Here is a 9,995-nt window from a genome sequence, read left to right as displayed (position 1 = left end):
CGGCGCTTCCGGTGGCTGTTAGTGACGGACGGCGCGGCCGGCCAATCCGCTCGCGCGGGCCGGGGGTCTCTGGGAGTTGTAGTCCGGCCGACGGCCTCGCCTCCCGCCGGCTCCCCGGCCGCGGGGCGGGGCTGCGGGGCCGCGCGGGGCGGCGGGGCGAGCGGGTCGAGTCCCGCCGCGGCCCCGGAGCCGGGCCCGTGAGGACGGCCTGAGACCGGCCGGGGCCGCTGGGCCGGCGCGGGGCATCGCGGCCCGGCCGGGAGGAGGCGCGGGTGTGGGCCGGGGGCGCCGCGGCGACCGGCCTCTCGGGGCGGGGCGGGGCGGGGCGGGGCGGGGGCGGGGGCGGGCCCTGGGGCGGCGCAGCCGGGCTGGCCGGGAGCGCCGCGGCGGGAGCATCCGGGCGGGCTGGATTTGGGGGCCGCGGGGGGCGCCCGCTCTGGCCGCGCCCGGCCGCGCCCGCCCCCTCTGCCGGGTTCCCGCGAGGACCTGCCCTCGGCCCCTGCGCCGCGCTGCCCGCCCGCCCGTGGGCTCGGCCCGGCCCGGTCCTGCTGCGGCCAGCGACGGGCAGCTGCGAGTCGGGCGCCCGGCGCGGGCGGGCGGACGGCGCGGGCGGACGGCGCGGGCGGGCGGGACGGCGGCGGGCGGGGGACGGCGCGGGCGGGCGGACGGCGCGGGCGGGCGGACGGCGCGGGCGGGCGGACGGCGCGGGCGGGGGGACGGCGCGGGCGGGCGGACGGCGCGGGCGGGCGGACGGCGCGGGCGGGCGGACGGCGCGGGCGGGGGACGGCGCGGGCGGGGGGACGGCGCGGGCGGGCGGACGGCGCGGGCGGGCGGACGGCGCGGGCGGGGGGACGGCGCGGGCGGGGGGACGGCGCGGGCGGGCGGACGGCGCGGGCGGGCGGACGGCGCGGGCGGGGGACGGCGCGGGCGGGCGGACGGCGCGGGCGGGGGACGGCGCGGGCGGGCGGACGGCGCGGGCGGGCGGACGGCGCGGGCGGGCGGACGGCGCGGGCGGGCGGACGGCGCGGGCGGGCGGACGGCGCGGGCGGGGGACGGCGCGGGCGGGCGGACGGCGCGGGCGGGCGGACGGCGCGGGGGCGGCGCGGGCGGGCGGACGGCGCGGGCGGGCGGACGGCGCGGGCGGGGGGACGGCGCGGGCGGGCGGACGGCGCGGGCGGGGGGACGGCGCGGGCGGGCGGACGGCGCGGGCGGGCGGACGGCGCGGGCGGGCGGACGGCGCGGGCGGGGGGACGGCGCGGGCGGGCGGACGGCGCGGGCGGGGGGACGGCGCGGGCGGGCGGGCGGGCGGACGGCGCGGGCGGGCGGACGGCGCGGGCGGGGGGACGGCGCGGGCGGGGGGACGGCGCGGGCGGGCGGACGGCGCGGGCGGGGGGACGGCGCGGGCGGGCGGACGGCGCGGGCGGGGGGACGGCGGGCCGGGCCGCCCTGCTGGTGCGCCCAGGACGACGGTGCCGCGGCCGCCTCGGGCCCTGCTCCGGTGCGGGGCGAACAAACCCGAGCTGGCGTGGGCCGCGCGGGCTGCGGTTCCCTGGACACTCCAGCGGCCGCAGAGCTCTCCCCGCAGCCTGCCAGGCCGGAGCGGAATTGCTGCTCTTGTGGCCATTTTGCAAAATGCACCTGTCGTGACGCCGAGCGCCCAGCGCTGACACCACGTGGCGGGTCACTGATCCCCAAGGAAGGGTGAGGTGCTCGCGGCTGACGGGTTTCAGGGATTCGGGATGGCTGGGCGTTGGCGGAAAGGGCGGTGTGTTCTGTAGGGAGCAGCGCCTGCGGGGCCCGGGTGCACCCCCCACCGTCAGGCACAGCTTTCAGCAGCAAGAATGAAGGCTCGCAAGCATCGCCTCCAAGTGGGGTGTGCAGCGGCTCCGTCAGTCTCCCATTTGTCCGGATGAGATTGCTCCAAAATTAGAGGGGCGCTTGTGATTCTTAGAACTTCTGGCGCTCCAGAATGGAGAACAAGGTATCGTGGGCCTGAGCCGCTGCTGCTCCTCGAAAACACTTGTTGATGGGCCTCCCTGGTGGTGCAGCGGTTGAGCGCTGGGCTGCGCAGCTGCCCGCAGCCTCTGCAGCGCCAGTTTGATCCCCGGCCGTCGGCGAGGGTCCCACATGGCGCGCTGACCTCTCCTGCCGCCCGCTGCTCCCCTCAGCAGTGGACTTCGGTCCTTCTGCCTGCTCTGCTCCCCGCTCTGGCTCTGGTGAATTCTCTCACCCTCCCGCGCTGCTGACTGTACCCAGTGCTTGTATAAATAAGTAATTAAAAAAAAAAAAAACACTTGCTGCTGCGCAGCTGGGCGTCAATGGCCCGCCCTGTCTCAGGCTCAGCGTCCTGTCCTCGGTGCTTAGGGCTGCTCAGCCGGCCGGGCAACAGGTGCCATCCGGTGGGGATGTCTGCGCCCAAGCTGGTCAGGTACATCGGCCAGACCCACTCAGGCCCTGCCGAACTCCCCCATGCTTCCACACTCGGCTCGCCACTGTCCGCTTTTAGCAAGAATTCTGGCAAGTGGGCTCAGCTGGAGTCCCACTGCCTGGGTTTCTGTCCCCTGCACAGCTGACAGGGCTCCTGATCCACCCCATTCTGACCACCCTGCCTGCCTCCTGTCAGAATCCTGCTGGGCCTGTCAGCCAGAGTCTCCCTTACCAATGTCCATCCACTGAGCTCCCCGTTAACCCCTGCCCCCTGCTCCTTGCCTATCACCCCCGTTTTCCCTTCTACTCAGAGCTGAGCCAGTCTCTTCCTACTTCAGTGCCCCATTGCGGTGGCCCCAACCTATCACGCTTGTCCCTCACTGGAGCCTGCCTTCCTTTTAACAAGCGTCCCTTTCATCAGTGACTGCGCAGAGCAGCAGGTATGCGGCGCGTCAGCGACGGGACTGAGCAGGCTGAGCGTGCAGGATGCTCCCAGAGAGCAGATCCTGGCCTTTTTAGTGACAGAACACAGAGAAAAGGGTGGGACAAACTGGAAATAGGATTGATATTTAGGACTTTAGGGAGGGTGAGCCCTCTAGCCAGGTTAATCATACCCAGGGTTCCAATCTTAATAACAAGGCCCACTGATCAGTCTGTGGGACCCAAAGCACATTCATCGGCGCCTCCCGGGTGTTCCCGGCCTTGTATACACGCTGCCCTAGGGCGTGAAGTGTCCTGCCCTTGTCTGACTTGAAAGGAGCCTCGTCGGGGCTGGTGTGAACATGTAGCAGAGCCATGGGATGTTTCAGGATGCAGTTCAGCTTTGGGATCCGTTCCAGATGTCAGTCACTTGGTGCCAACCACAAGATAAACTCTAAATCTCTCAAGTCTTGCCTACTGTATTTAAACTTTAAATATCTTCAATGTTAAAAATCTTTTAAAATAACATAAAACGTCCCAGAAATGATGGTTTAAAGTGCTCATTATTTCAATGCTAACGTAAACACCTTACCTGTTGGAAAGAAACACAGCAGAAGGCTTCACAACAGCGGATCATTGGGCAGGGCGCCAGGAACATGAGCTTCAGCTTGTGTGCAGCGACGGACACCACAGGGGGAAGGCAGCCCACGAAACGGAGTAAATATTTGCAAGTCATAAATCTAATAAGAGATTACTATCCAGAATACAGGAAGACAACCTCCATCTCAACCATAGGAGCCCGATGTAATGGACAAAGGACCGACTGACATCTTGCTTCTCCAAGATGATACACACGTGACTGACCAGCACATGAAAAGGTCCTGCGCATCACTAAGAGGGGAATGCAACTCTAAACCACAGAAAGTGCCGCTCCGGACCCCTTTGGAGAGCCATTAGTGGAACACAAACGACAAGTGTCGGCCAGGATATGGAGAAATTGGAACCCCGGCGCCCTGCTGGTGAGAATGCAAAACAATGTCTCCGTTCCCCAAAACAGTATGACATTTACTCAAAAATTAAAATTATGGGATCCCTCAATTCCACTTCTGGGTACACAAAATAATTAAAAACAGGTAGAGACACCGTGGAATATTACTCAGCCTTGAAAAAGGAAGGATGCCCCACACCTGCCGAGCCATGGATGAGCCTGGAGGACGGAGCGCTCAGTGAGGTGAGCCAGTCACAAAAGCGCAACCCTACAGATGGCATGTCTTCGAGAACAGGGCGGTTGCCAGGGGCGGAGGGCGGGCCGTGGGGAGTGAGCGCAGGCAAGAGCTTCCGTTCCCAAGATGGAGCGCGTTCCGGAGGGGGACGGTGAGGACAGCCACCCCACGGTGACGCACTGAATGCCGCTGAGCCGCACACCGCTACACCCTCCACCCGTCCCTGGGGGCTGTATGAAAAGCGGGTGTTAGTAGAGCACCCACACCCACAGGCCACAAGGTGCTGAGCCAGGTGGGCAGGATATCCTGGTAGCAGGTGCCACAGCTCTGGCCTTGCCCCACTGAGCACTGGGCCATTTAGAGCTTTCTGGAAAGGTTTCCTTTGCTTATCGCTGCAGCCCTAAACGCGTGCTGTGTGGGGGCTGGGTGTCCATTCTGAGGCTGTCCCCCGGCTGTGGAGTAGGCGTGGAGCCCCCTGCTGTGTCCCCGCTCCCAGGGAGTGGGGCTCGGGCCTGGCTCTGGGTTGCCCATGTTAGCACGTGGGGTGGGGGCAGCGTTGAGCCCATGGTGGCAAAGCCCTCCGGGTGTCCTTCCCCTGGCCTAACCGTCCTGCCCTCAGTCCCCAGGACCTCTTAAAAAAATCGCTGCTACCGCCTGTCTTGTTGGGTGTGAGAGAAACAACACAGACAGAGCCCTGGGCGGGCGCTGAACAGCCTCCTCCGCCGCACGTCTCCCGGCCCTTCCCTGCACTCTGGCCCGAAGCTATTATTTTCTTTGAAATTTGCAGTTTCTTTCGGACGTGAACAATAGTAGCCGCATCGCCGCCGGGGGCCTGTCCCCTCCACAGGGAGGACGGGCCTCTGGCATCTCGGAGTCCAGGTAGACCCTCCCGCCCCCGAGACGCTCCACCCCCACCCGGCTAAACTGCCAGGGCCCCGAGCCTGGCCCTGCCTCTGGCCCGCAGCTCCGTGCGGGCACGCGGCCGCTCACGCGGGACAGGCCGCTCTGTCGGAGGGTGGGATCGAAGGGGCGCCTCCCTGCAAGGGCAGCCGCAGCCGGCGTGCGAGCGCCACGGTTGTCCCAAGGTCATTCCAGCTCAGGCTGTATTTTCTTTGGCGGCAGGACTCACCAGGCGTTCGGGGTCCCCAAACACAAAGCCTTGTGGGGACCCAGCCGTCCTTCACTGAGGCCCCGGGGTCGCGTGCGCCCCTGCTCCCGACTTCCCGGATAAAATCTCTGCCCGGATACTTTTGCGGTATAAGCCGTTCCCTGAAGCGTGTCCTGCTGGGGCACGTGTGTCCCTCGGCGGGGCCGAGACGGTCCCCAAGGTCCCCGGGGGCTCGGGCCCGTGGCGCCCCGTTCCCGCGTCGCCAGCTGCAGGCGCCGGGCCAGGGCTTCGGTCTGGCGTTTGCATTTTCTTCTCGGAGCTGCAGATAAAGACGAGAATAAGCCCCAGACGCGCCCTCTGAGTCTCCGCGCTGGGAGGGAGGGAGGCCTGCCTGGAGGGCGAGCCCCTCTCGCTAGGGTCCTGTGGGCGGCCTTGGCCGGAGGTTCCGGGCAGGGCCCTGCCTCGACGACGCCTGGACCGCGGCGCGGTGTTTGCCTTTCAGCCTAAGGCTGCCTGGCCGCAGCGTCCTCAGCGTCGCCCCTGTGTTTGCCAATCCATCCCCGGCCCGCCTTTCCACATAAATCACTGGGCCCGCCTGGCTCTCGGCTGAGGCGCGGCGTCGGGAGAAGCCCCCGCCCGTGGAGAGATGACGGATGCGCGGCGCGGGGCTGGCAGTCGTAAGGATTATAAACGACTCGCGACGTATAGAAAATAAGGGGGAAGACTTATTGGGGAGAAGTAAAACAGCCCACGCTCCTCACGCGCGGCCGAAAGAAGGCCCCGAGAAAGATGTATGGCTCGTCCCCCTCTCTTTATTTCTAAGGGTTTTTTTATTTATCCCTTTTATCAATCAAGGTAAATTGATTGCCAGTGAGCGCAATATTTTCTGACTATTTGAAATTATAAAACAAAAGCAAAGGCACGCAAACTCGCTTTCTACATCTCCCGGTGCATAAAAGGCACCCCAGGCGCACCCCCGGCCCCCGAGGGATCTCTAAACACCGGTAAAGATGCCTCCAGAACCCGTGACCGGAGCAGGCCTGGGGACGCTTTAGGAGTTTGGTTTACTCGGGCGGCTCAGGGGCCGGCGCGCCGTAACCCGCTGTCTCTGCCCCAGCGTGGGGGGGCTTCGTCCTGAAGGGCCCGTGGAGACGGGGCCAGCGGACCCGTCCTGGGTCAGGAACGATGTGCCGACGTGGTTCGAGGGGAAGAACTGGGCAGCCGGGGGCCATCTTAGAGGGGTCCTGCGGGCGGGCAGATGTGCAGAAAGCAGCAAAGATTTCCCGCCAGTGTGGGAGGCCGGGAGTTTGGCGCGAAGGGAGCTGAACTCCAGCCCAGCCGTGCAGAAGAGGGGGCCGCAGAAGAGGGGGCCGCGCGGCTCCGGCCCAGGACAGGCGGCCAGAGGCTGGAAGCCCCGCCGCGTGGGCCGCCCCTGCTGCTGGCGGGGGCCGGGCAGATGGTCGGGACTCCGGGCGGCTCCCTCAGGCCCACGGCACCCGGGCTCCCTGCGCCAGGGACCCACACCCCGTCACCTCCAGGAGGGACTTTGCCCCGTACCCCTGTCGCTCTTTCGAAACTCAGTTCAGTGGGACACAGAGTGCGCGTCCAGTGGGAAGGCTGAGGACACGCTGGCCTCCAGGGTTGTATTTTTAAAGGTTTATTTTATTGATTTATGCACAAGAGTTGGGGTGCAGGTCAGAGTGGCGGGGCGGGGAGGGGGGGTGAGTGGACGCCCCAGAGACAGAGCGGGGAGCAGAGCAGGCGGATCCACTGAGACACGGCTGCGGGGGCAGCGGGAGACGGGAGGGGGCTGCTGCGCCCCCTGGGCAGCTCCTGGCCAGGCAGCTGATAGCGCGGGGGTGCTGGGACCTGACCGGGCGCCCCGGGAGGAAGGCCTGCGGCTTTTTAAGGGAGATGGTGCTTCTGGTTAAGATGGGGTGCTGCATGGGAATGAGCGAGGAGCAGACGCCAGCCGCACCTGGGCAGAGACCCGGGCGCCGCGTCCGTGTGGGTCAGAGTCAGGGCTTGGCTCCGGCCCCTGCTCTCCGGCCTTGGTCCGAGGGAAGGGCGGGTCAGCGCGGCGGCTGCTGCGGGGCTGGCAGGGCCAGGTCACTGTCGGCTCCGGCCCTTCTCCTCCTCCTGGAGGCCCGAGGGCCCCGCCAGGCCGGGCTCGCGGCACCGGGGCGCGGCTGTCCTGCTCGCGGGACCCAGGCGCGTCCACACAGCCGTGGGTGCCGGGAGGCTGGAGAACACGGACCCCGGGCTGAGAACCCCACGGCCGTCCCTGCGGGGCGCGCACTGTCCGTGTCCACCGCGGGACACCGGCCGCCCCAGCCCCTGGGGAGGGCAGGACCCACCCTGCTGCGCACCCGCGGGGCTCCCTGGGGGGGGGGCGCGTGCGACGGGGCAGGGGCTGGAACCGGGTGGGGTGCGGGGTGCGCCCTCTGTGGGTGACCCCGGCACGGCTGGGGCCCTCGGGCTTGGCCGGGGAACCGCCGGCACGGGAGACGCACCCCCAGGGCCGAGGGGTGACCCCGCGCGCGTCCACCCGCGCCCCTGGGGAAGGCGCCCGCGGACCCGCTGTTCTGGGGCGCCCCGGGCCGGGTCCTGGGCTCGCCGGGCGGGGCCGTGCGGGGTGGGGGGGGGCATCCGCCCGCGGAGGCCCGGGGACCCCACACTTTATGGGCGCGCTTTACAGCCGCGGAGGTCGGGGCGCAGGGGGCCCGGGGTCGGCAGCCTGGGGGGCGCGGGCGGCGGCTAAACCCGGCTCCCCGCGTCGGAGACCCTGGGCGACAAAGGGCGCCCCGCCGCTCCCGGGGGGGGGGGCGGCCTGCCGGGAGGGGGGCGCGGGGCTGGGGGGGGGGCCGGGGGGGAGGGGGGCTGCGGGCCGGCGCGGGGTCGGGGTCGGGGTCCGGGTCGTGGTCGGGGTCCGGGTCGGGGTCATTGTCGGGGTCGGGGTCCGGCCTGCCCGGGTGCGGTGGGCTCGGTCGAGCGAGCTGCCGTGCTCCCCGCTCTGTCTCTGGTGAGTCCTCTTGCCCGGCCCCCCACATCTGGCCTGTACCCCGGTTCTCATAGAAATAAATTGTACAGAAAAACTTAAAAAAAATGGGTTTCTTCTGGGGGCAGCTGTTGATTCCCCTTCTAGCAACCCCGAAACGTCCAGCCCATCGCCCCACAGTCTCCTCTGCTCGGGAGGCTGGACGGCGCGGACCGCGGCTGGCACGCAGGCTGGCACGCAGGCTGGCACGCAGGCTGGCACGCAGGCTGGCACGCAGGCCGGCACGGGACACCGTGTGTTTCCACTGGCAAAGCCGAGAGGCAGCGCGGCTCGAAATCTGTTTTACAAATAAACTTGCACATAAATTGTCCATTCACGGCGGGGAAATCTCTCTCCACGTCGGAGGAGCTGTCAGAGGCCCCGATCAACACGGGCCTTGTTTAGTTCACTGGGTACGTAATTCTTCTTCCCTTCGAAAATAATTATTTTTCAAGCAAGTGCAGCAGAAATACAACCAATAAAAGTCCAGCTGTGACGGCATAAACAACCTTCACGGCGGCGCGCTGAGGCTCCGCCAAGAAAAGCAGCCCTGGCGGGAGGACGCGGGAGACCCGGTCAGCCAGTGCCCAGCCCCAGCCCCGGCTGCTGAGCCCGTGGGCCCCTCGGCCGCCCCCACTTCCCTGCCCCTCAGCCCGGCAGGGACACGGCTGCGAGTCCAGCGAGGCGGCGCTGGCCCGGCGCCCCCCAGTGTCTGCTTCATCTCCACCCCGGCTCCCTGGGGGCAGCGGTGGGGGCGGGGGTGCCTGGAGCGGCAGGAGGCGGCTGTCCACCTCTCCCCCTCTCCCAGCCCAGGCCTGCGGCCCCTCGGGAGGGCGGTGCTGGGCGGGTGGCTGACGGGGTATGGGGAGGGGGCTTAGAGATCCCAGGCGGGAGCCCCGCTCTGAGCTTCGGTCACCCTGTCCCCCCGGAGCGGAGACAGCAGTTTGGGAGCAGTGCGCCCCGCTGGGCGGGGGCTCCTGGGGGCCCAGTGTGAGCACGGCCTCAGCACCTTCGGGTGCGCGTTTTTGCTTTTTATAGCAGCTCCAGGTGTCCCCGCAGCTCGGGAGCAGAAAGTGAAGTCTGTCTCCCTCGTGCGCCCGCTGTCCCCCGCCCGCTCCTCAGGGGCGCCCCGCATCCCACGGGTGAGAGTCCTGAGGAAGCTGATTCCCTCCGGCTGGGGTTGTTCTCAACTGGGCTTCAGGGGCGGAGCGACCACGATTCTGGAGTCTCTGGAGGAAAGGACGTGTCGGCCATTCCCCTGAGATAAAACAGCACCTTCTGGCGCCACGCTCGGCCGTGGACACACGGCTCCTTCTTCCCCTCCCAGCACCTCCCGCCTGGCCTAGGGCATGGGGGGCCTCGTGGACAGCAGCGGCCCAGGCCTGTCCTCCCCCGCCTACGAGCAGCAAAGCTTGGCTGTCGCCCCGGCCTGCCCAGCCCGCACGGTGAGGCTGCGCCCCTCGCTGCCCAGGAAGCCCCACAGCCCTAGCCGGGCTCCCCGGGGCCCACATCCCCCCTCCTGGTCCCCCGGAACCCAGAGAGGCCTCTGCCTGGAGGCCACTGAAGGCCAAGTGCCCCTGGGTTCCTGAGGGTGTTGGGCGTGGCTACGTGATGCTCACAAATACGGGGTTCAGAGAAAGGAGTCTGCGCAGCAGCACTGAAATCTCAGCGTCTCTTGCGCCCTCGGCCCAGGTGGAGCATGGGGGGGGGGAGCGGACAGAAGGCCGGGCACCAGGGCCGCAGGTGTCGCCTGGAGGCTGGCCTGAGGAGTCTTTAGACT

Source organism: Talpa europaea (genome assembly GCF_964194135.1).
Source record: "Talpa europaea genome assembly, chromosome: 10".
Classification (NCBI taxonomy): domain Eukaryota; kingdom Metazoa; phylum Chordata; class Mammalia; order Eulipotyphla; family Talpidae; genus Talpa; species Talpa europaea.
This window is presented reverse-complemented; position numbering follows the sequence as displayed.